Genomic DNA, 25,514 nt, shown 5'->3' with positions numbered 1-25,514 from the left:
GTCCTCCGGGACCGGTGGCAGGGAAGGCTTGTGAAACCCCACCTCCTGGAGACGGACGAAAAGTCTCGGCTGTGAGAACCAAGGGCAATCTGACACAAGAAGGAAGAAGGAGCGGACACTCACCAAGGACATACACCCGCGCTCAAGACGCATCGGGAGCTGGGTAAGGGCGCCGGCGTCTAGCCTCCCTACCGTGCCAGCTACCCGCCTGTGGAGGTCATTGGCGGGGAGGGGGACCGAGGACATCTGCGAACCCTCCAAGTCGACCCCCGGCGTCATCTCCGAAAGCAGCAGCCGCCGCTCCGTCAAGGGGAGCACCCTCCGGCGATGGATGGCGGCGACCACCCCCGCGGCGGTAAGCCCTCCGTCTCGCAGCTCCTGCAAGGCCTCTAGAAGGGGCTGGAGATTCTTCTGTCTGTCGCGCGGGGCCCCATAGCGCCAGTTGCTGCCGGCGGTGGTCACCACTCGTTGAGAAAACGATGGGAGCCTCCCATCGTCGTTCCGAAGGTAAAACCATCGGCGCTGCCACCCCTTGTTTGAAGACACAAGGATGGCGGGGATGTACTGTTGCGCACGCGCCTGCCTCAACTAGAGGATGCAGCCATCGGCCCGCACCACCATGCGAACTCTCCTTTCCCCCATCGTCAAGGCAAAGGGCTCCGCGGAGAAGAGATGGGTCCACAGATCCCAGTGGGGTCAATCCCCAAAAACCCTTCGCAAACCGCCGCGAAGATGGCTGCTTGCGCGATGGAGTTGGGGTTGAGATTGTGCAGCTCCACCCTGTAGAAATGCAGAATCGCCCGCATGAAACGACTTGCTGGCACTCCGAACCCCCGCTCGTGGAAAGAGACGAAACTCAGCACATACCCCGGCGGCGGGGACGGGGCGGCTCCGCTCGGGGGAGCAATCCACTCCGGCTGCGGGTCACCGGAGAGGGGATGAAGCAAGCCATCGGCAACAAGGGCCTCCAGATCGTCCGCCGTGACGGTGGAGAAAGGCCACGGGTCGCGCGACGGAACGACAGTTACCCGATCGGTCATCACCAAGCGAAGGAGGTGGCGGGGGAGCGGACAAGGTGCGCGGTTTTCTTTCTCTAGCTATTCCCTCAGGTTGCGGAAACCTAAGCGGGAGGCGAGTAGCAGAGTAAAGAACCACCACCGGTCCCTCTTCCGAATATATAAAGGCCCGGGCAAGACCCGTTCAACACTCCGCCCGAACCCGCCGAAATCCAAAACTCGAAGGCGAAACGACTGTTCCTCAAACGGCTCGCACAATGACTGCCCCGCGAAACACTCGTCCCATCGCATTAACTCTGTGGCAGGGCAGGCGACACCTTTGGCAGGCGAAGCGAGCGACGCTTCACCTCCGCCATGATGACCGCGTCAAAAAAGGTACGCCACGTGGTTCAATTTCGTATCCTTTTCCTCTTCCCCTTTCTCTCTCTTGCTACAGGGACCGGGAAAGGGGATACTCCAAAAGGGATCCTTCTCCGCGAAGGATGCGGGCCCCGAGCCCCCTACTGATCAGAGGTTCGAAGGCTGGCCCCTCGGAAGGGTTCGACAACCGCCTCAGAGCACTCGGGCTCCGCGCCCACTACTGGTCAGAGGTTCGAAGGTTGGCCCCTCGGAAGGGTTTGACAGACGCCTCAGGCCACTCGGGCTCCGCGCCCACTACTGATCAGGGGTTCGTAGGCTGGCCCCCGAAGGGTTCGACAGCCGCCTCAGAACACGCAGAGCGAGGGATGACTCTGGGTACGTCCGATACATGGCCGAGGCTCGGGCTACGCTCCCGAGGTACCCTAGGACATTTCTGAGACCAGCAGGAGCGATTCTGTAACGGAATCCCATCAGAGGGAGGCATCAAGCCCTCGGACCCTATCAAACGGGACCGGGACCGGCAAATCACCTGCAGGTACTTTTGGAGCGCGCCTCTGGGCCACTAGCCGACCCTTATCGAACGGGGCACGGGCGTCCACTCGGATCACCCGTTAGCAACTCACTGGAGACACCATGTTCGACGCCCTCTGAGGGCAACATGGCGCTCCCCCCTCTCCTCCCTGCGGAAAGGCGACGAAGGGGCGTATGATAAAAGCCGAGTCAGTCCTTGACCGTCCTCTCGCTCTGTGCGGAGGCTCGGGGGCTGCTCTCGCAAACCCGGCTCCGGCCAAACCGTTGACAGCGTCAACATACCAGCCCGAGAACTCGGAACCTAACTATGCACCCGGCAACGACCAGTTCGCATGAGGGAACAACCAGACTGGCCGAGGCATCACGAAACGCGCTAAGACCTCGGAGGAGTCAAACCACTCCTCCGAGGCCTCGGGGGCTACACCCGGCGGGTGCGCTCGCGCGCACCCACCGGAACGAAATGCAACCAAGAAAGGTCGGTCCCCTTGCAAAAAAGTGCGACAAAAACCTCCAAGCGAGTACCAACACTCCCTTCGAGGCTCAGGGGATACTGTCGGGGACCATAATTAGGGGTACCCCCAAGACTCCTAATCTCAGCTGGTAACCCCCATCAGCACAAAGCTGCAAAGGCCTGATGGGCGCAATTTAGGTCAAGGCTCCGTCCACTCAAGGGACACGATCTCGCCTCGCCCGAGCCCAGCCTCGGGCAAAGATAGTCGACCCAGGAGGATTCACGTCTCGCCTGAGGGTCTCCTCAAGCAACGGGCGCACCTTCGACTCGCCCGAGGCCCAGCTCGGGCAGGCTTCGCGGAGAAGCAACCTTAGCCAGATCGCCACACCAACCGACCGTATCGCAAGAGCATTCAATGCAAGGATCGTCTGACACCTTATCCTGACGCGCGCTCCTCAGTTGATAGGGCCGAAGTGACCGCAGTCACTTCGCCGCTCCACTGACCGACCTGACAGGAAAACAACACTGCCTGCCCTGCTTCGACTGCTGTGCCACCCGCTAGGGTGAGGCTGACAGCAGCCAAGTCCAGCCTCGAGCGCCATAGGAAGCTCCGCCTCGCCCAACCCCAGGGCTCGGACTCAACCTCGACTCCGGAAGACGGCCTCCGCCTCGCCCGACCCCAGGGCTCGGACTCAACCTCGACTCCGGAAGACGGTCTCCGCCTCGCCCGACCCCAGGGCTCAGACTCCACCTCGACCTCGGAAGACGGTCTCCGCCTCGCCCGACCCTAGAGCTCGGACTCAACCTCGACTCCGGAAGACGGTCTCTGCCTCGTCCGACCCCAGGGCTCGGACTCCACCTCGACCTCGGAAGACGGTCTCCGCCTCACCCGACCCCAGGGCTCAGACTCAACCTCGACTCCAGAAGACGGTCTCCGCCTCGCCCGACCCCAGGGCTCGGACTCAGCCTCGACCTCGGAGGAATCACCGCCTCGCCCGACCTTGGGCTCGGACCGACCACGCTACAGGGGGCCCATCATTACCCTACCCCTAGCTAGCTCAGGCTACGGGGAACAAGACCGGCGTCCCATCTGGCTCGCCCCGTTAAACAAGTAATGATGGCACCCCGTGTGCTCCATGACGACGACAACTCTCAGTCCCTTACGGAAGCAAGGAGACGTCAGCAAGGATCCGACAGCCCCGACAACTGTGCTTCCACAGGGCTCAAGCGCTCCTCCGACGGCCACGACATCACATGAACAGGGCAGCAACACCTCTCCAACAGCCATGACGGCATGTACATAGGACTCTGGCTCCTCTCCGCTAGACACGTTAGCACATTGCTACGCTCCCCGTTGTACACCTGGACCCTCTCCTTACATCTATAAAAGGAAGGTCCAGGGCCCTCAGACGAGAAGGTGGCCGCGCGGGAGAACGGGCCGACGCACAAGGCTCTCGCTCCCTCTCTCTCCCTCGTGAACCCTTGTAACCCCCTACTGCAAGCGCATCCACCCTGGGCGCAGGACAACACGAGGCCGCGGTTTCCCCTTATTGTTTCCCCCTTGTGTTCCGTCTCGTGCCGACCCATCTGGGCTGGGACACGCAGCGACAATTTACTCGTCGGTCCAGGGACCCCCGGGGTCGAAACGCCAACACTTAGTTTCCACACATCACAAATGGTTGGTTTAAGGTCCTATGAATAACCTCAAGGATAGATATAGTTGTTTCACCCTCAACAACCAACTATGTGCATCGTTGAACCGTCTGACAATGACACTATTGAACCATTGAGCATGATCTGAAGTCTCACAACAACTATTGTGTCAGAACTAGCCAACCATTGGGTATGCCTCCATTCAACACCTACCATCAGATCAATTCGACGCTCCATTTCTTTATTTGGAACCTTCCCACATAAATGTTGGACTATGTCGCAATGGTCTGACCCCTGCTAAATAGTCATAGCCTGAGGCCAACATGAGATGAACAGTGCAACTGTATGGTCCAACGCACTATAGCTAATTGGTCCAAAGATCGCATACGACCACCGGACAGCTATTGTTCATGTCCGGTGCACGATTTCTTTCCATACGGAGAACAGTCGACCGTTGCAGCTTTAGGTGCGTTGGCGCATCGGACAGTCCGGTGCCCACTGCCGACCGTTGGCGCGACCACGTGTCGCGCGAAGATTGCGCGGCCGACCGTTGGCGTGACCACGTGTCGCGCGAAGATTGCGCGGCCGACCGTTGGCGCTGGCGACCGTTGGCTCACCGGACAGTCCGGTGCACCACCGGACAATCCGGTGAATTATAGCCACGCCGCCCCTTTGCTTTTCCCGAGGGCGACGAGTTCGCCGCGGATGACTCACCGGATAATCCGGTGCACCACCAGACGGTCCGGTGAATTATAGCCGTACGCCGTCGTCGAGTCCCGAGAGCGGCCTTTTCAAGCGGACCAGCCTCCGGACCAGCCTCCGGTGTGCCAAGCCGAGCTGGAGTTGGCTGCTCAGAGCCAAGTCTTTTTCCAATTCTTTTCTCCCTGTTTCTAGCACTTAGACAAAATATGTTAGTACTCAAAACAATGTACTAAGTCTAGAAATGTACATTTTTCTTTGATTTGCACTTCTCGCTTGTTTGGCACATAGCAACTCACTTATTATGTGTTGTACACTTAATCACCAAAACATTATAAAAATGGCCCAAGGGCACATTTCCCTTTCAATCTCCCCCTTTTTGGTGATTTATGCCAACACATCCAAAATTACCAAAAGAAGTGCAACATCAATGTAATTGAGGACCAAATTGTTTTTGACTATAATTTGGCATATTTGGATCATTCTTTGCCACCACTTGGTTTGTTTTTGTAAATCAAATCCTTTTTCCTATCTCTTAGTCAAACACACTTGTTTGGGCAAACCAAGAGATATTCCAATGAAAAATTGATCAAGTACCAAAAACTCCCCCTTTTCCCATAATAAAAAATTCTCCCCCACAAGAGACTAAATTTTGCAATAAGAGTATTTTGGACAAATCAAAAGTTCTAACTCTATTGTTTTCAAAAATCACAAGTGGTAGCTGATCCATTTGCTTTTGCCTTAATTTCTCCCCCTTTGGCATTAAGCACCAAAACGGGATCATTCTTGGCCCTTCCCCATTGCCTCACCAAAAAATTCAATTAAGAGCAAAAGGCAATGAGAGCATAAGTATGAACTTGGAAGTGAGTACACTAATACCGGAGTGCAGTGGAAGTCTTTGCTTTGTCCAAGTCCATTTTCCCTTTCAGTGCACCTTTGAGACTACATCAAGTATACTCAAACAAATAGATTAGTCTCAAAGGGTCAAGTTGTAGCACATCTCTCCCTAAATATGTGCATCATTCACACATGGACTTGTGAGGTCCGGGGATCCCTTGCACAACTTGAGCACCATAAATAAGCAACAAATCATGTAAATGCTCAAAGTAACATGATCAGAGGCATAGACTACATGTATGCTATAGATCAATCCAAGTTACACGAATCTAAGACATTTAGCTCACTACGCAACCTGCAAAAGGTTTTCTCATCTAACAGCTTGGTAAAGATATCGGCTAGCTGGTTCTCGGTGCTAATGTGGTACACCTCGATATCTCCCTTTTGTTGGTGGTCCCTCAGAAAGTGATGTCGGATGTCTATGTGCTTAGTGCGGCTGTGTTCAACAGGATTATCCGTCATGCGGATTGCACTCTCATTGTCACATAGGAGTGGGACTTTGCTCAGACTGTAGCCAAAGTCCCGAAGGGTTTGCCTCATCCAAAGTAGTTGTGCGCAACACTGTCCTACGGCAATATACTCGGCCTCAGCGGTGGACAGGGCAACGGATGTCTGTTTCTTGGAACTCCAAGACACCAGGGACCTTCCTAGGAATTGGCATGTCCCTGATGTACTCTTCCTATCAACCTTGCATCCAGCATAATCGGAGTCTGAATATCCAATCAAGTCAAAGGTAGACCCCTTTGGATACTAGATCCCGAAGCAAGGCATAGCAACTAAATACCTAAGAATTTGCTTAACGGCCACAAGGTGACATTCCTTGGGGTCGGATTGAAATCTAGCACACATGCATACACTAAGCATAATGTCCGGTCTACTAGCACATAAATAAAGCAATGACCCTATCATAGACCGGTATGCCTTTTGATCAACAGACTTACCTCCTTTGTTAAGGTCAACATGCCTGTCGGTTCCCATCGGTGTCTTCGCGGGCTTGGCGTCCTTCATCCCAAACCTCTTGAGAAGATCTTGAGTGTACTTTGTTTGGGAGAGGAAGGTGCCGTCCTTGAGTTGCTTCACTTGGAACCCAAGGAAGTAGGTCAACTCGCCCATCATTGACATCTCGAACTTTTGTGTCATCACCCTGCTAAACTCCTCACAAGACTTTTGATTAGTAGAACCAAATATTATGTCATCGACATGAATTTGGCGCACAAAAAATCACCATCACAAGTCTTAATAAAAAGAGTGGGATCGGCTTTCCCAACCTTGAAAGCATTAGCAATTAAGAAATCTCTAAGGCATTCATACCATGCTCTTGGGGCTTGCTTAAGTCCATAGAGCGCCTTAGAGAGCTTGAACACATGGTCGGGGTACCTGTCATCCTCAAAGCTAGGGGGTTGTTCCACGTATACCTCCTCCTTGATTGGCCCATTGAGGAAAGCGCTCTTCACATCCATTTGAAACAACCCGAAAGAGTGGTGAGCGGCATAGGCTAATAATATTCGAATAGACTCTAGCCTAGCCACAGGAGCAAAAGTCTCCTCGAAGTCCAAACCTGCGACTTGGGCATAACCTTTTGCCACAAGTCGAGCCTTGTTTCTTGTTACCACACTGTGCTCGTCTTGCTTGTTGCGGAACACCCACTTGGTTCCCATAACATTTTGCTTGGGACGTGGCACCAGGCTCCAAACTTCATTTCTCTTGAAGTTGTTTAGCTCTTCCTGCATGGCCAACACCCAGTCCGGATCCTGCAAGACCTCTTCTACCCTGAAAGGCTCAATAGAAGAGACAAACGAGTAATGCTCACAAAAATTAGCTAAACGTGAGCGAGTTGTTACTCCCTTGCTGATATCACCCAGAATCTGATCGACGAGGTGATTTCTTTGGATTGTCACTCGGACTTGAGTTGGAGGGACTCGTGGTGCTTCTTCCTCCATAACTTGTTCTTGTTGTGCTCCCCCTTGATCACACGCCTTTTCTTGAGGAACCTATCCATCATCTTGAGTTGGGGGATGCACTATCATAGAGGAAGATGGCTGATCTTGCTCTTGTTGTTCCTGTGGTCGCACATCACCTATCACCATTGTGCGCATTGCGGGCGTCGGAACATCATCTTCATCTATGTCATCAAGATCAACTTGCTCTCTTGGAGAGCCATTAGTCTCATCAAATACAATGTCGCTAGAGACTTCAACCAAACTCGATGATTTGTTGAAGACTCTATATGCCTTTGTATTTGAGTCATATCCTAGTAAAAACCCTTCTACTGCCTTGGGAGCAAATTTAGAATGTCTACCTTTCTTCACCAGAATGTAACATTTGCTCCCAAATACACGAAAGTAAGAAACGTTGGGTTTGTTACCAGTAAGGAGTTCATACGAGGTCTTCTTGAGAAGGCAATGTAGGTAGAGCCGGTTTATGGCGTGGCAAGCTGTGTTCACAGCTTCCGACCAAAACCGCTCGGGCGTCTTGAATTCTCCAAGCATCGTTCTCGCCATGTCGATAAGCTTCATGTTCTTTCTCTCTACCACACCGTTTTGCTGTGGTGTGTAGGGAGCGGAGAACTCGTGCTTGACGCATTCTTCCTCAGATACTCCTCCACTTGCAGATTCTTGAACTCGGACCCATTGTTGCATCTTATCTTTTTCACCTTGAGCTCAACTTCGTTTTGAGCCCTCCTTAGAAAGCGCTTTACGGTCCCTTGGGTTTCTGATTTATCCTGCAAAAAGAACACCCAAGTGAAGCGGGAAAAATCATCAACAATTACAAGACCATACTTACTTCCCCCGATGCTAAGGTAGGCGACGGGTCCGAAGAGGTCCATGTGAAGAAGCTCCAGTGGTCTTGATGTTGTCATCACATTCTTGCTGTCATGAGTGCTTCCCACCTGTTTCCCTGCCTGACAAGTTGCACAAGGTCTATCTTTCTCGAAACATACATTGGTTAGTCCTAACACATGTTCTCCCTTTAGAAGTTTATGAAGGTTCTTCATCCCAACATGTGCTAGACGGCGATGCCACAGCCAGCTCATACTAGTCTTAGCTATTAAGCATGCATCTAGATTGGCCTCCTCTTTCGAAAAATCAACTAAGTAGAGTTTGTCGTCTAATGCACCCTTAAACGCTAATGAACCATCACTCCTTCTAAAGACAGATACATCAACATTTGTAAACAAACAATTGTAGCCCATGTGGCACAATTGACTTACAGACAGGAGGTTGTACCCTAATGACTCTACTAAAAATACATTTGAAATAGAGTGCTTGCTTGTGATGGCTATCTTTCCCAAACCTTTGACCTTGCCTTGGTTCCCATCTCCAAAAATAATTGTATTCTGGGAATCCTTGTCCTTGACGTAGGAGGTGAACATCTTCTTCTCCCCCGTCATGCGGTTTGTGCATCCGCTGTCGATTATCCAGCTAGATCCCCCGAATGCATAAACCTGCAAGGCAATTTAAGCTTGGGTTTTAGGTACCCAACTCTTGTTGGGTCCTACAAGGTTAGTCACAATAACTTTTGGAACCCAAATACAAGTCTTGTCTCCCTTGCATTTGGATCCCAATTTCCTAGCCACTACTTTTGCATTCTTACATGTAAGAACAAATGAAGTGTTGCAAGCACGGAAAACAGTGGTAGATTCATTACACATTATCCTAGGCACATGATGCACAACATGATTTCTCCTAGGCCTACTTCTACCGTGAACAAAAGTAGAACTAGAGGCAAACATAGCATGTGAATCAAAAGCATCATGAACATAACTCCTATTATAATTGGAATGACTAGCAATTTTCCTATTATAAATGAAAGCATGATTCCTTTGAGTATTACTAGCCATAGGGGCCTTCCCTTTCTCCTTGGTGAGAATGGGAGCCTTTTGGCTTGTTAAGTTCTTGGTTTCCCTTCGAAAACCAAGTCCATCCTTAATTGAGGGGTGTCTATCAACGGTGTAGGCATCCCTAGCAAATTTTAATTTATCAAAATTAATTTTTCAAGTCTTAAGTTGAACATTAAGACTTGCCACCTCGTCATTTAATTTGGTAATAGAAATAAGGTGTTCATCACAAGCATCAACATCAAAATCCTTGCATCTATTACAAATAACTACATGTTCTACATAAGATCGAGTTGCATTTGCCTCCTCTAGCTTAGCATTTAATTCATCATTTAAATTCTTTTAACTAGAGACAAATTCATGGCATGCGGACAACTCAGAGGATAGCATTTCATTTCTTTTAATTTCTAGAGCAAGAGATTTTTGAACACTAACAAATTTATCATGTTCTTCATTCAAAATATCCTCTTGCTTTTCTAAAAGTCTATCCTTTTCATTTAGAGCATCAATTAATTCATTAATTTTTTCTACCTTAGCTCTATCTAAACCTTTAAATAAACTAGAGTAATCTACTTCATCATCAGAAGATTCCTCATCACTAGAAGAACAGTACTTAGGTGTATCTCGAATACTTACTTTCTTCTCCTTGGCCATGAGACACGTATGGTGTTCGTTAGGGAAGAGTGAAGACTTGTCGAAGGCTGAGGTGGCCAGTCCCTCATCGTCGGAGTCGGATGAGGAGCAGTCAGAGTCCCACTCCTTTCCAAGGTGTGCCTCGCCCTTCGCCTTCTTGTAGTTCTTTTCTTCTCTTTCTTGTCGTGTCTTTCTTGTGCATGGTCATTCTCATTATCGGGACATTGAGCGATAAAGTGACCAGTCTTACCGCATTTGAAGCAGGAGCGCTTTCCCCTTGTTTTGTTCTTGTTGGGGTACTCCTTGCGTCCTTTAAGTGCGGTCTTGAAGCGCTTGATGATAAGCACCATCTCATCCTCGTTGAGGCCAGTAGCCTCCACTTGTGCCACCTTGCTTGGAAGCGCCTCCCTACTACTAGTTGCCTTAAGAGCAACATGTTGAGGCTTGTAGACGGGTAGTGGACCGTTTAGAGCATCATCCACATATCGAGCATCCTTCACCATCATACGCCCGCTTACAAACTTTCTAAGGATCTCCTCGGGCGTCATCTTTGTGTACTTGGGGTTTTCATGAATAAGATTCACAAGATGGGGGTCAATTACAGTAAATGACCTTAGCATGAGTCGGACGACATCATGATCCGTCCATCTTGTGCTTCTGTAGCTTCAAATCTTGTTGACCAGGGTCTTGAGCCTGTTGTAAGTCTGAGTTGGCTCCTCTCCTCTGATCATGGAAAATCTCCCCAGCTCGCCTTCCACCAGTTCCATCTTGGTGATCATGGTGGCATCATTTCCCTCATGTGAGATCTTGAGGGTGTCCCAGATTTGCTTGGCGTTGTCCAAGCCGCTAACCTTGTTGTATTCATCCCTGCACAATGGAGAGAAAATAGATGGCTACACATTTAATGACTCCAAAATGAGTAATCCTCTCCATCAAAGTGTGGGGGTTTTCCAAGAGGAATAGAAAGTAAATGGGCATTTGAATTGTACGGAATACGGGAATAATCAAAGGAATAGTTTTGATTAACCGTCTTTTTCTTTGACGAAGATTCATCGTCGTCGTCGTCTCTTGGTGAAGAAGAAGATGCATCACTGTCGTAGTAGATGATCTTCTTGATGCGCCTCTTCTTCTTCCCGTCCTTCTTCTTGTGACTCGAGCCAGAGTCAGTGGGCTTGTCATCTCTTGGTTCGTTGAAGATGGACTCCTTCTCCTTGTCGTTGACCACCATCCCCTTTCCCTTAGGATCCATCTCTTCGGGCGATTAGTCCCTTACGTGAAGAGTACGGCTCCGATACCAATTGAGAGCACCTAGAGGGGGTGAATAGGTGATCCTATAAATTCAAACACTAATAGCCACAAAAACTTAATTTAAAGTGTGAGTACGGCTAAGTGGTTGAGAGACGAGTTCTTGTGGACAAAACAATCACAGAGAAAGCGATCACAAGAGACACACGATTTTTATCCCGTGGTTCGACCAAGTAACACTTGCCTACTTCCACGTTGTTGCGTCCCAATGGACGAGGGTTGCACTCAACCCCTTTCAAGTGATCCAATGATCAACTTGAATACCATGACTTTCTTACTTATAGTCTTCTTCCCGTTTGCGAGGAATTTTCACAAGTTGGAGCCTCTTGCCCTTACAATATCGATCACAAAGAACGCACAAGAGTAAGGTTAGGAAGAGAAACACACACAAGACTCGAATACGCAGCACAACCACGCACACAAGTCACGACTTGAGCTCGAAACACAACGCACGGAGTTCACAACTCAAATGGAGCTCAAATCACTATCACAAAGAATCGAATGCATGAAGTTGGAGTCTTGGAGTCTCAGGATGCTTAGTGATGCTTGTGTGTCTCCTCCATGCGCCTAGGGGTCCCTTTTATAGTCCCAAGGCAACTAGGAGCCGTTAAAGACAAACTTGGAAGGCCATCCTTGCCTTCTGTCGTGTGGTGCATTGTAGCATCCCAAAAATTCAAATATTGAAAATTTCTCAAACTTGCTCTAAATTCAAAATGAATTTCAAATTTCATTTCAAAATGTTTGTTTGCGAGTTGATATCAACAAATAAAATTATAGTGGTCTATATTATCTCCAAAATCCTCCTCAAAATATCCTACAAATATTTTCTGAGTGATCCCCCTCAAATTCTTTCCAGAAATACTGCCCAGATATTTCCCTAGTGATCCCCTTCAAGTTCTTTCCAGAAATATTGCCCAAATATTCCACCGATATATCTCCAAGTATTTTCCTCTTGAGAAATACCTTCAGAATCATTTTTCAAGTCCCTACAAATATTTTCTTCATAACTTTCCTCATGCTCATACGTATACGTATGCCTCCAGTGTCATACGATGAGCTCTACAAGCTAATTACACTTATACAAGACAAATACATGCTAATCTCCCACTAATCCTCTCATCCTCCCACTAATCCTCTCATCCCTCCCCCTAATCCCCCCACCATGGCTATAAATAGAGGGGCAAGGGCCTCCTCTCATCCCACCCCAAGCCATTTCATGGCAACTCTCTCCCCCCCCCACACACACCCACTCCATGTTCCACACAAGCACACACTAGCACAAGGATCGTTCGATCGTTCTTCGATCGTTCGTCCCCTGTTCTTAGTTTGTTTGTTCGTTCGTCCGATCGTTCGATCGTTCGTCCGATCGTTCATGGTTCGTTCGTTCGTTCGTCCGATCGTTCGATCGTTCGTCCGTCCGTTCGTCCAAATAATCTTTTTCCTGCCGTTATGCTGCCGAAATTCCGATCGTTTGTTTGTTCGATCATTCGATCGTTCATCGTTCGTTCATAGTCCCTATTCATCGTTCATTGTTCGTTCATAGTCCCTATTCATCGTTCTTCCAGATAATCTTTTTCCTGCCGTTATGCTGCCGAAATTCCGATCGTTCGTTTGTTCGATCATTCGATCGTTCATCGTTCGTTCATAGTCCCTATTCATCGTTCATCGTTCGTTCATAGTCCCTATTCATCGTTCTTCCAGATAATCTTTATCCTGCCGTTATGCTGCCGAAATTCCGATCGTTCGTTTGTCCGATCATTCGATCGTTCGTCCGTTCGTTCGTCCAAATAATCTTTTCCTGCCGTTATGCTGCCGAAATTCCAATCGTTCGTTCGTCCGATCATTCGATCGTTCGTCCGTTCGTTCATAGTTCCTATTCATCGTTCATCGTTCGTTCATACGAACTATTCACCATTACTATTCACCATCACTATTCACCATTACTATTCACCATCACTATTCATCATTACTATTCACATACACTATTCACATACACTATTCATCATCGTTACTATTTACCATTACTATTCATCATCGTTACTATTCATCGATGATATCTATAATTTCTTTTCTATCGCCACTATTCATCGTTACTAATCATCGTTACTATTCATCGGTCATCTAGTCATCCCAAATTTCAACTACTCATACATCATGCTGTCCAGTCCATCTAAGACCAGCCAGACCCATATTCCAGTCATACGAACTTCGGTGACTGTGATTTTCCTTCCAGTGGGAACTTCCCATCTGGTCACCCATCCCAGGTTTCTCCAAGTTGAGCACGCTTAACTTTGAGATTCCTTCAAACCAGGCTCCCAAACTCAGATTCTAATAATTCTTGTTTCTAAATTCTTATCAAATTATTCCCTATCCAACCATGTCATCCCTTAAGCATGGTTCATATTCTAGAAAACTCCCAAAATACTCTTGTCCCATATTCTGCCTATAACTCTCCTGTTCATACTAAGTCAGACGATTCATTCGTCACTATTCTCACCAACAGTGAACTTCACTGTGCTACACCACATACACCCAGCTATAAATACACCCAGCTACCCTCTCCCTCTCCACACACACTCAACACCCTCAGCCAAGGCAAACACCCCACCCACTCAGTTACTCTGCTCTGCCGGCTACACGCATAGTGTCGCTTCGCCTCCAGTCCACCCTCCTGGTAAGCACCTCCGCTCCACCACTAGTAGTATCTCAACACCACATGACACAGATTCTACTCAAGACTCTACCCATCCATATATCGCTTTTCTGACCACTATACTAAATATTTGTTGGTATACTTGCTGGTTTGTATGTTTGCTTGTTCATGTTGCATAGTTATCGGAGCGTTCGTGTCGTCTCGTGGAGGCCAGATCTGCAAGTCTACGCCAGGCAGTGGAGCTAGAAGCCAGTTCCGCGAGCTCCCCTTCCCCCTTCGCCGAATAAGCACGGCAAGCTCACTGGATCCCTTTGATGCATAAATTACCTATGATTTTTCAGCCACAACCCTCAGCCTGTTATTTTATGCATGATATGATTTTGAGACAAGTTATTATGGCCACCCAGCCGCTTGCCGCAATCAATCCCTGATATATATGTTCCAAATGATTTGAGAAAAGGTGTGAGTTTTCAAAAGAAAATGATTTTCAAAATGTGTATGATGAAGGGTTTTCACCCTTATCACCTTGTGAGTGGGATAATCAGGGACTCCCTGGTTTAAGGGAGGGCCTAAGGTGTTGGCTCAGCTGGTTTAGGCGTGAGCAGAAGGATTGTCCCCTCATATAAGGACCGGTTTGTCATCTTCACTACCTGTACTCTTTAATAGTACAACCACTCGAGACTGTGTGGGCAGTCACTCAATCTGAACTCGTACGGTCCAACCCCAGGGTTATGAAGGCTGGGGAGCACCGGGAGGATAAGGAGGGGGAAAGTTTTGTCCGGTTTGGACATGGTGGTGGCCTGACTCCTTCCGGATAACCGTTAAGGTTAGGACGTGCGGGGAAAGAAAGAGAGTCGGATTCGGGTCTCACTAGCTATGAGATCGCAGAGCCGGACTAGTGGGTAAAGTGTACACCTCTGCGCAGAGTTTGAAAACCTATTCGAATAGTTTGTGTCCACAGGAATGGACGAGTCTGGTATGGTATGGCAATTAATGTTTTGTTTTCCAAAAAAAGAGATGGTTTTGAGAAAAGTGGTTTTTAAAAAAGGTTCGGCGGTTGAGCCGTGAGCTATGGTGGACGGGAAGTCCAGTAGCTGTTTTTGAAAATGAAAACCAGTGGGAAACTACTGAGATACCTGGATGGTTTAGTCCAGGGGATTTTGTTATAATACTGAAAAACTTCCTGCTCCTTTTGGAGAGGATGCGCTTTGCAAAAATACAAAATGTTTTTTCAAAACAACTCTGCATAAAATATTGCTGTTTCTGCAAAATATCCTGAGCTCCACATATTCCATGCATTATATCTGATTTCCCCATTCCGCGGGTGAAGGTGGGCTGCTGAGTACGTTTGTACTCACCCTTGCTTATTTGTTGTTTTTTCAGAAAAAGGAGATCGGGTAAGAGTTACGACTGTTCCCAACCTTGCCTGTGGCTGTTGGACCGCTGATTTGCTTCACTGCGTATATCGGGCTGCTTCAGCCCCACTCTGATGATATGTCCTGAGTTGTGGACCAACTCTTAAAGTTGTTCGCCACCTTTGTAGGTTTGTCTCGTTTAAGCAGATTTGGTATCATCTGATGTATAAATGTGTTTACTAGCCTCCTGGGACTAGTAATTGTATCACATTTGAGTCCCAGAGGATTGGGGACGCTTCAGGTGGTATCAGAGCTGTTAGGTTGGCCGCAGGACGTAACCCTTAGCCTGATCAAAAGTTTTTGAGTCAAAACTATTTTCTTAAAAAAATTCTTGCTCTCATCCCTTCATTTCAAAAATGTTTTCCCCCTTTCCTTCTCTCAGAAGTCAGATGGAGGTTCAGTGCCAAACCAGCTTGTGCCAAAATGAAGATGGTTTCCCCAAGTTGCTGAGAGCATGCACAGTCCGCCTCGGAATCAGGAGCCAGCCAGAGTATGATGGTCGTGAATTCATCGAGCATGGCAAAGAGAAGTGTGTCGTGACTGTATACATTGGATCCAGTCCGCACCATGTGGAATGGAGTGTCACTACTACTGGGCACAGATTCAAAGACACCTGCCAAGTCGTCGCTCGCAAGGCATTGAGGGCCCTGTGTCAGATCTATGAAGAAGAAGTGGCTGACACCCCGCTCAGATTCTTTCCGCCCTTTCAGAGAGACCGTCCGGTTTGGATGGCCAGGATGCGTGCATTGGAAGGTCAGCAGCTGCTTGAGGACGACCCCTCAGTCGTGTACCTCACTGCATACCTGCTCACCCTAGATGCACAGTATGATTTCTTGGCTCGGCACCACCGTCAGATGATTGCCCGAGCAGAAGATGCAGAGAAGCTCAACCGTAAGCTCCATGTGGATCTCACCACATCTCAAGCCCTTGCAACTGCATTGGAAAGTCGTGAAGTCACTGATGTTGAAGCCATGAAGCAAGCCAAGGATGAGCACGTCCAGAAGTTGATGGAGGCCTACTTGGTAACCCATAACCAACGTAGAGCCCTGCGGATCCAAGAGCCCGCTCCATCCAACCCAGTTCAACCCAGGAGAGCTGAAGATCCCCAGATTCTTGAAGGTCACCCGGTCTCTATCAGAGGAGAGAAGAAGGCTTGGGAACTCCCGGAAGGAGCCATAGTCTTGGAAGGAATTCCAGTCTTCCCTCAGGCTATGGATAAGCAAGAGCACCCTGAGTCCTCCCAAGATCCCCCACCGGAGTTGTTTGAGCCCCTCACCATGAAGAAGATTCCAGCACCATCCCTTGAAGTCAAGGAAGAAGCTGCAAGCACCCCACCAGCACCGCCGCCCTCTAAGGAGCTACAAGAGCCAGTCTCGCTTGAAGAAGAGTTCGACCCCGTCTTACCATCTCAGTTGCCGCCAGAAGAAGTCATCAACATCAGCTCCCTCTTAACCCATCCAGGAGATGTCTCAGATTGAAGTTGTGTGCAAGCCTTGCCAGAAGAGAAGCTGCCAGATCTGAGTTAGTATGCCCAGTCCTCTGCGTGCATTGGGTAGTGAAGTTTTTCTTCACTTTGGCTAGAGCCCTGCATGTATGAAAGGTAATCGTGTAGACTCGTGTTTTGCAACACTCTAATTGTGTGGCCCCCTAGGGCATTTCAAAATGAATTTCGCTTGATGTTTTCTCCTCTTTTGAGTGCATATGTGATGCTTTAACGTTAGTTCTCATAAGTCCTGGTTAGCATAATCCTCAATTCAGGAGCTGAGCAGTAGTAGTTATGCTTAGCCCCCGAATCTGAGTAGTCCGTGCTTTGGAAAAACTCTATTCTTCCCTTATTCAAAACATTTGATTTGTTTGTGCTTATCATTGCTGAGCTTGTGTGTTTTCTTTTCGTTTTTCTTAAAAAGGTTTTCTCTAAAAACATAGATCACAAATTAGAGCTAATCCTTACCTTATGCTTCCATTCTCATCTTAACCCATCTGAAGGGAAAAGTGCCTTACCCAAGAAGATACCGGGAAGCTTACCCTTGAAGCCTGGAACAAGCTACAGAAGAAACCAGTCCAGCCGCTCAGTCAAAAGGACCGACCGTGAGAATCAAAGCACTGCCCCTGAGTCAAAGTAAATAGGAAAAAAGGACAGAAGGAGTTATTACCATACAGAGATGCAAAGATTCTTGGAACCAGAGACCACAAACATCAGGGTCATTGACCCCACCACTCACCCGTGCCCCTCGCACGCGTGCCCGCCTCCATGCGCACTACCACCGCCACCCACCGCCCCCCTTTGCAGCGCACTACCGCCGCCCACGCCACCTTTGCAGCGCACCCACCGCCACCCTCATCGCCGGCAACACCAGGCCCCCCCTCCCCTTATCGCACCCGCTGCCGCGTAGCACCTACTCCATCACCACCACTCTGCAACCAGACACCCCCGCTCGCCTATAAATCTCCCCACCAGCTCCCTCAACTCTCAACTCGCTCAAAGCACACTCCAGATAAACCCCCCTGCCAAATCGCAAGCAACTCCATTTTCCACTCCCTCACCCCTAAGATCACAATGCTTGGTGATTCTTGGGTTGAAGACTGTTGCACATGGTTCATAGTCTTTGGTTTCCTCCTCTGTATGATGGTAATACTCATCGATAGAATCCTCCAGTGGGAAGAGCAAAGAGAAAGAAAGGGTCAGTGAAAAGAAGATAGCGAAGAGAAGATAAGAAGAAGGTTCCCCCAGAATCAACCCTGTGCCAGTCATCCCTCCGCAGCCAGCTCAAGCAGCAACAGCAGCAGAAGGACCCGTAACACCCTTGTTATGAGGTACTTCAAGGAGTTCAAATCCCCAAGATTCAAGAGATCTACCCTCATTCTTTTTAAGTGGGGTAGTATTCCAGTAAGGTTCCTGCTATGGAGAAAAAGAAGAAGGCCTGTAGTAAGCTTGTGGAGGACCAGATCATCGAAGCATATAAGTTTCTAGATGAGAAGTGGTCACCCAAGTTCCGTTGATGAAGCACTAGAAGACCAATCAAAGAAGAAATCCATGTGGAAGTTCGTAAGAGGAAGGTTTGCATGTTGGCATCTTGCTTCTTCAGTAAGCTAGCTGCCAAGCGAAAGCTAGAAACCTGAAGATGATCTTGAGTAGCCAGAATCAGCGTTTGCAATCAGCAGCCAGATGCTTCTCAAAGGCCAGATTTTGTTGAAGTTCCATCTCCTCGAAGAGTTGCAAAGTGAAGATATGTAGCTGAAGTAAAGCTATACCCATAACCCTTCTAAGCCGAATCTCGAGGACGAGATTCCTTTTAAGTGGGGTAGATTTGTAGCATCCCAAAAATTCAAATATTGAAAATTTCTCAAACTTGCTCTAAATTCAAAATGAATTTCAAATTTCATTTCAAAATGTTTGTTTGCGAGTTGATATCAACAAATAAAATTATAGTGGTCTATATTATCTCCAAAATCCTCCTCAAAATATCCTACAAATATTTTCTGAGTGATCCCCCTCAAATTCTTTCCAGAAATACTGCCCAGATATTTCCCTAGTGATCCCCTTCAAGTTCTTTCCAGAAATATTGCCCAAATATTCCACCGATATATCTCCAAGTATTTTCCTCTTGAGAAATACCTTCAGAATCATTTTTCAAGTCCCTACAAATATTTTCTTCATAACTTTCCTCATGCTCATACGTATACGTATGCCTCCAGTGTCATACGATGAGCTCTACAAGCTAATTACACTTATACAAGACAAATACATGCTAATCTCCCACTAATCCTCTCATCCTCCCACTAATCCTCTCATCCCTCCCCCTAATCCCCCCACCATGGCTATAAATAGAGGGGCAAGGGCCTCCTCTCATCCCACCCCAAGCCATTTCATGGCAACTCTCTCCCCCCCCACACACACCCACTCCATGTTCCACACAAGCACACACTAGCACAAGGATTGTTCGATCGTTCTTCGATCGTTCGTCCCCTGTTCTTAGTTTGTTTGTTCGTTCGTCCGATCGTTCGATCGTTCGTCCGATCGTTCATGGTTCGTTCGTTCGTTCGTCCGATCGTTCGATCGTTCGTCCGTCCGTTCGTCCAAATAATCTTTTTCCTGCCGTTATGCTGCCGAAATTCCGATCGTTTGTTTGTTCGATCATTCGATCGTTCATCGTTCGTTCATAGTCCCTATTCATCGTTCATCGTTCGTTCATAGTCCCTATTCATCGTTCTTCCAGATAATCTTTTTCCTGCCGTTATGCTGCCGAAATTCCGATCGTTCGTTTGTTCGATCATTCGATCGTTCATCGTTCGTTCATAGTCCCTATTCATCGTTCATCGTTCGTTCATAGTCCCTATTCATCGTTCTTCCAGATAATCTTTATCCTGCCGTTATGCTGCCGAAATTCCGATCGTTCGTTTGTCCGATCATTCGATCGTTCGTTCGTTCGTTCGTCCAAATAATCTTTTCCTGCCGTTATGCTGCCGAAATTCCAATCGTTCGTTCGTCCGATCATTCGATCGTTCGTCCGTTCGTTCATAGTTCCTATTCATCGTTCATCGTTCGTTCATACGAACTATTCACCATTACTATTCACCATCACTATTCACCATTACTATTCACCATCACTATTCATCATTACTATTCACATACACTATTCACATACACTATTCATCATCGTTACTATTTACCATTACTATTCATCATCGTTACTATTCATCGATGATATCTATAATTTCTTTTCTATCGCCACTATTCATCGTTACTAATCATCGTTACTATTCATCGGTCATCTAGTCATCCCAAATTTCAACTACTCATACATCATGCTGTCCAGTCCATCTAAGACCAGCCAGACCCATATTCCAGTCATACGAACTTCGGTGACTGTGATTTTCCTTCCAGTGGGAACTTCCCATCTGGTCACCCATCCCAGGTTTCTCCAAGTTGAGCACGCTTAACTTTGAGATTCCTTCAAACCAGGCTCCCAAACTCAGATTCTAATAATTCTTGTTTCTAAATTCTTATCAAATTATTCCCTATCCAACCATGTCATCCCTTAAGCATGGTTCATATTCTAGAAAACTCCCAAAATACTCTTGTCCCATATTCTGCCTATAACTCTCCTGTTCATACTAAGTCAGACGATTCATTCGTCACTATTCTCACCAACAGTGAACTTCACTGTGCTACACCACATACACCCAGCTATAAATACACCCAGCTACCCTCTCCCTCTCCACACACACTCAACACCCTCAGCCAAGGCAAACACCCCACCCACTCAGTTACTCTGCTCTGCCGGCTACACGCATAGTGTCGCTTCGCCTCCAGTCCACCCTCCTGGTAAGCACCTCCGCTCCACCACTAGTAGTATCTCAACACCACATGACACAGATTCTACTCAAGACTCTACCCATCCATATATCGCTTTTCTGACCACTATACTAAATATTTGTTGGTATACTTGCTGGTTTGTATGTTTGCTTGTTCATGTTGCATAGTTATCGGAGCGTTCGTGTCGTCTCGTGGAGGCCAGATCTGCAAGTCTACGCCAGGCAGTGGAGCTAGAAGCCAGTTCCGCGAGCTCCCCTTCCCCCTTCGCCGAATAAGCACGGCAAGCTCACTGGATCCCTTTGATGCATAAATTACCTATGATTTTTCAGCCACAACCCTCAGCCTGTTATTTTATGCATGATATGATTTTGAGACAAGTTATTATGGCCACCCAGCCGCTTGCCGCAATCAATCCCTGATATATATGTTCCAAATGATTTGAGAAAAGGTGTGAGTTTTCAAAAGAAAATGATTTTCAAAATGTGTATGATGAAGGGTTTTCACCCTTATCACCTTGTGAGTGGGATAATCAGGGACTCCCTGGTTTAGGGGAGGGCCTAAGGTGTTGGCTCAGCTGGTTTAGGCGTGAGCAGAAGGATTGTCCCCTCATATAAGGACCGGTTTGTCATCTTCACTACCTGTACTCTTTAATAGTACAACCACTCGAGACTGTGTGGGCAGTCACTCAATCTGAACTCGTACGGTCCAACCCCAGGGTTATGAAGGCTGGGGAGCACCGGGAGGATAAGGAGGGGGAAAGTTTTGTCCGGTTTGGACATGGTGGTGGCCTGACTCCTTCCGGATAACCGTTAAGGTTAGGACGTGCGGGGAAAGAAAGAGAGTCGGATTCGGGTCTCACTAGCTATGAGATCGCAGAGCCGGACTAGTGGGTAAAGTGTACACCTCTGCGCAGAGTTTGAAAACCTATTCGAATAGTTTGTGTCCACAGGAATGGACGAGTCTGGTATGGTATGGCAATTAATGTTTTGTTTTCCAAAAAAAGAGATGGTTTTGAGAAAAGTGGTTTTTAAAAAAGGTTCGGCGGTTGAGCCGTGAGCTATGGTGGACGGGAAGTCCAGTAGCTGTTTTTGAAAATGAAAACCAGTGGGAAACTACTGAGATACCTGGATGGTTTAGTCCAGGGGATTTTGTTATAATACTGAAAAACTTCCTGCTCCTTTTGGAGAGGATGCGCTTTGCAAAAATACAAAATGTTTTTTCAAAACAACTCTGCATAAAATATTGCTGTTTCTGCAAAATATCCTGAGCTCCACATATTCCATGCATTATATCTGATTTCCCCATTCCGCGGGTGAAGGTGGGCTGCTGAGTACGTTTGTACTCACCCTTGCTTATTTGTTGTTTTTTCAGAAAAGGAGATCGGGTAAGAGTTACGACTGTTCCCAACCTTGCCTGTGGCTGTTGGACCGCTGATTTGCTTCACTGCGTATATCGGGCTGCTTCAGCCCCACTCTGATGATATGTCCTGAGTTGTGGATCAACTCTTAAAGTTGTTCGCCACCTTTGTAGGTTTGTCTCGTTTAAGCAGATTTGGTATCATCTGATGTATAAATGTGTTTACTAGCCTCCTGGGACTAGTAATTGTATCACATTTGAGTCCCAGAGGATTGGGGACGCTTCATGCATCGGACAGTCCGGTGCACCACCAGACAGCTACTGTTCATGTCCGGTGCACGATTTCTTTCCATACGGAGAACAGTCGACCGTTGCAGCTTCGAGTCCGTTGGCGCACCGGACAGTCCGGTGCCCCCTGCCGACCGTCGGTGCGACCACGTGTCGCGTGAAGATTGCGCGGCCGACCGTTGGCGCTGGTGACCGTTGGCTCACCGGACAGTCCGGTGCACCACCGGACAGTCCAGTGAATTATAGCCACGTCGCCCCTTTGCTTTTCCCGAGGGCGACGAGTTCGCCGCGGATGACTCACCGGATAATCCGGTGCACCACCAGACGGTCCGGTGAATTATAGCCATACGCCGTCGTCGAGTCCCGAGAGCGGCCTTTTCAAGCGGACCAGCCTCCGGACAGTCCGGTGTGCCAAGCCGAGCTGGAGTTGGCTGCTCAGAGCCAAGTCTTTTTCCAATTCTTTTCTCCCTGTTTCTAGCACTTAGACAAAATATGTTAGTACTCAAAACAATGTACTAAGTCTAGAAACGTACCTTTTTCTTTGATTTGCACTTCTCGCTTGTTTGGCACATAGCAACTCACTTATTATGTGTTGGACACTTAATCACCAAAACATTATAGAAATGGCCCAAGGGCACATTTCCCTTTCAAGCTTGCTATGATTGATGAATTGGCTGCTCTTGAATGCACTGGCACATGGGATATAGTTCCTTTACCCTCGCATGTTGTTCCTATCACTTGTAAATGGGTCTTCAAAGTTAAGACAAAATCAGATGGTTCTATTGAGAGGTATAAAGCTCGTCTTGTGGCTCGTGGTTTCCAACAGACTCAAGGACTTGACTATGATGAGACTTTTGCACTAGTTGCCCATATGACCATTGTACGAACCTTGATTGCAGTTGCAGCCTCATCCTCTTGGACTATCTCCCAGATGGATGTCAAGAATGATTTTCTCAATGGTGATCTACATGAAGAAGTTTATATGCATCCTCCTCCGGGGGGTTAATACCCCCGCAGGGCATGTTTGTCGTCTTCGTCGCGCATTGTATGGTCTGAAACAAGCTCCTCGTGCTTGGTTTTAGAGATTCATCTCTGTCATCACAGCTGCTGGTTTTTCTTCGAGTGAACATGATCCTGCTTTATTTGTTCATGTCTCTCCAAAAGGCCGCACTTCACTTTTATTATATGTGGATGATATGCTGATTACAGGTGACAACTCAGACCATATTTCTCATGTCAAGAAGCATCTTAGTAAGGAATTTCAGATGTCTGATTTGGGTCCTCTTAGCTATTTCTTGGGCATTGAAGTTCAGCAGACTCCAAAAGGATTTTACCTATCTCAGTCCAAATATATACAAGATCTTCTTGATCGCTCTAGACTTACTGATACAAGCACAGTTGCGACACCAATGGATATTCATTTACAACTTCGTCCGAAGGATGGTACACCACTAGCAGACCCAACTCGATATCGCCATATTGTGGGTAGCCTTGTGTATCTCAGCATCACCAGACCTAATATTACTCATGTTGTTCATATTTTGAGCCAATTTGTATCCACACCGACCTCAGTTCATTATGGTCATTTGCTCCGTGTGCTTAGATACTTACGCGGGACAAGATCAAGATGTTTACTCTATGCCTCTGATAGCCCACTTCAGCTTCATGCATATTCCGATGCCACATGGGCAAGTGATTCTGTTGATTGTTCTTCTACTACAGGTTATTGTATTCTTCTTGGATCCTCACCTATTGCCTGGAAATCCAAGAAGCAAGCAGCCATATCTCGTTCTAGTGCTGAAGCCGAGCTCCGGGCTCTTGCTACTACCACTGCTGAAATTATTTGGTTGCGCTGGCTCTTGAATGATCTTGGTGTCTCTTGTGACACTCCTACACCTTTGTTATGTGATAATATGAGTGCTATACAAATTTCTCATGATCCAGTGAAGCATAAACTTAATAAACACATTGGTGTCGATGCATCCTTTACTCGATCTATCTCATTGTTAGTAGAAGACTATTGATCTTAAATATGTACCCTCAGAATCTCAGTTGGCAGATTTCTTCACCAAAGCACAAACAAGAGCACAACATCAGTTTCACTTGATTAAACTCAAAGCTTCAGATCCTCCATTTCCACCTTGAGTTTGAGGAGAGGTGTTAAGTCCCATTAGGCGGCCCAGGCCCACTGCCTATATATATATATATATATATATATATATATATATATATATATATATATATATATATATATATATATATATATATATATATATATATATATATATATATATATATATATATATATATATATATATATATATATATATATAATATATATAATATATACTATACTTAAAGCACCAGTTTCAACGGTCGTCATACGTCAATATTTTACAAAAAAAACCCTCACTTCTCTTTTAATCAACCCGTGCTCCCAGCCGTCATTTGCCCCGTCATCCTCGGGTCCGCCCCACACCCGCCCCGCATGCAACAACCTCTGCTCGAGATGGCGCCTCGCGTGCAACGGCCTCCGCTCGCGATTGTTGAATCTGCAACCGTCGCGAGCCCCCCCCCCCAACAAATATAAACTTCATGCCGTCGGGCGGCGGCAGAGCAGGTAGATGGCGTGCTCGCGCAGCCACGGCTCGACACAGGTGGTGTGGAAGCAGTGCATGCACGCCTCCGGCACCCCTCACTTTTTTGCCGCCGGCCATCTCCGACAGGCGCATGGAGCACGTCGTCTCCGCTCACCCGTCCGCCATCCGGAATGTGCACTCCAGCATGAGCACCTGCACCACCAGCTCCACGTCGTCCACTGCAGGCGGTGCCGCCGCCACGTCGTCCCGCCGCGTGCGCTTCGTTGCGGTTGCTCCGCCCTGCACGGCCACCATTATTCCTGCCGCCGATCCCCTGCCACGTCTCCATCGTGGCAGAATTTGAGGCGGATGTAGCAAAAGATGGCGAGGGTCACGATCTAGAAGACGACGAGAAACACCACGATCGTTTATACGAAGATTCATCACAACCTGGGAGCTTGTGTCGCTGGGATGGTCCATTCCTTTGCCAGAGCTGTTAGTAAAAAAAGAGGCAATGGAGGGA

This window comes from Zea mays, chromosome 2 (assembly GCF_902167145.1).
Source record: "Zea mays cultivar B73 chromosome 2, Zm-B73-REFERENCE-NAM-5.0, whole genome shotgun sequence".
NCBI classification, from domain to species: domain Eukaryota; kingdom Viridiplantae; phylum Streptophyta; class Magnoliopsida; order Poales; family Poaceae; genus Zea; species Zea mays.
Note: the sequence above shows the minus strand (reverse complement) of the source record.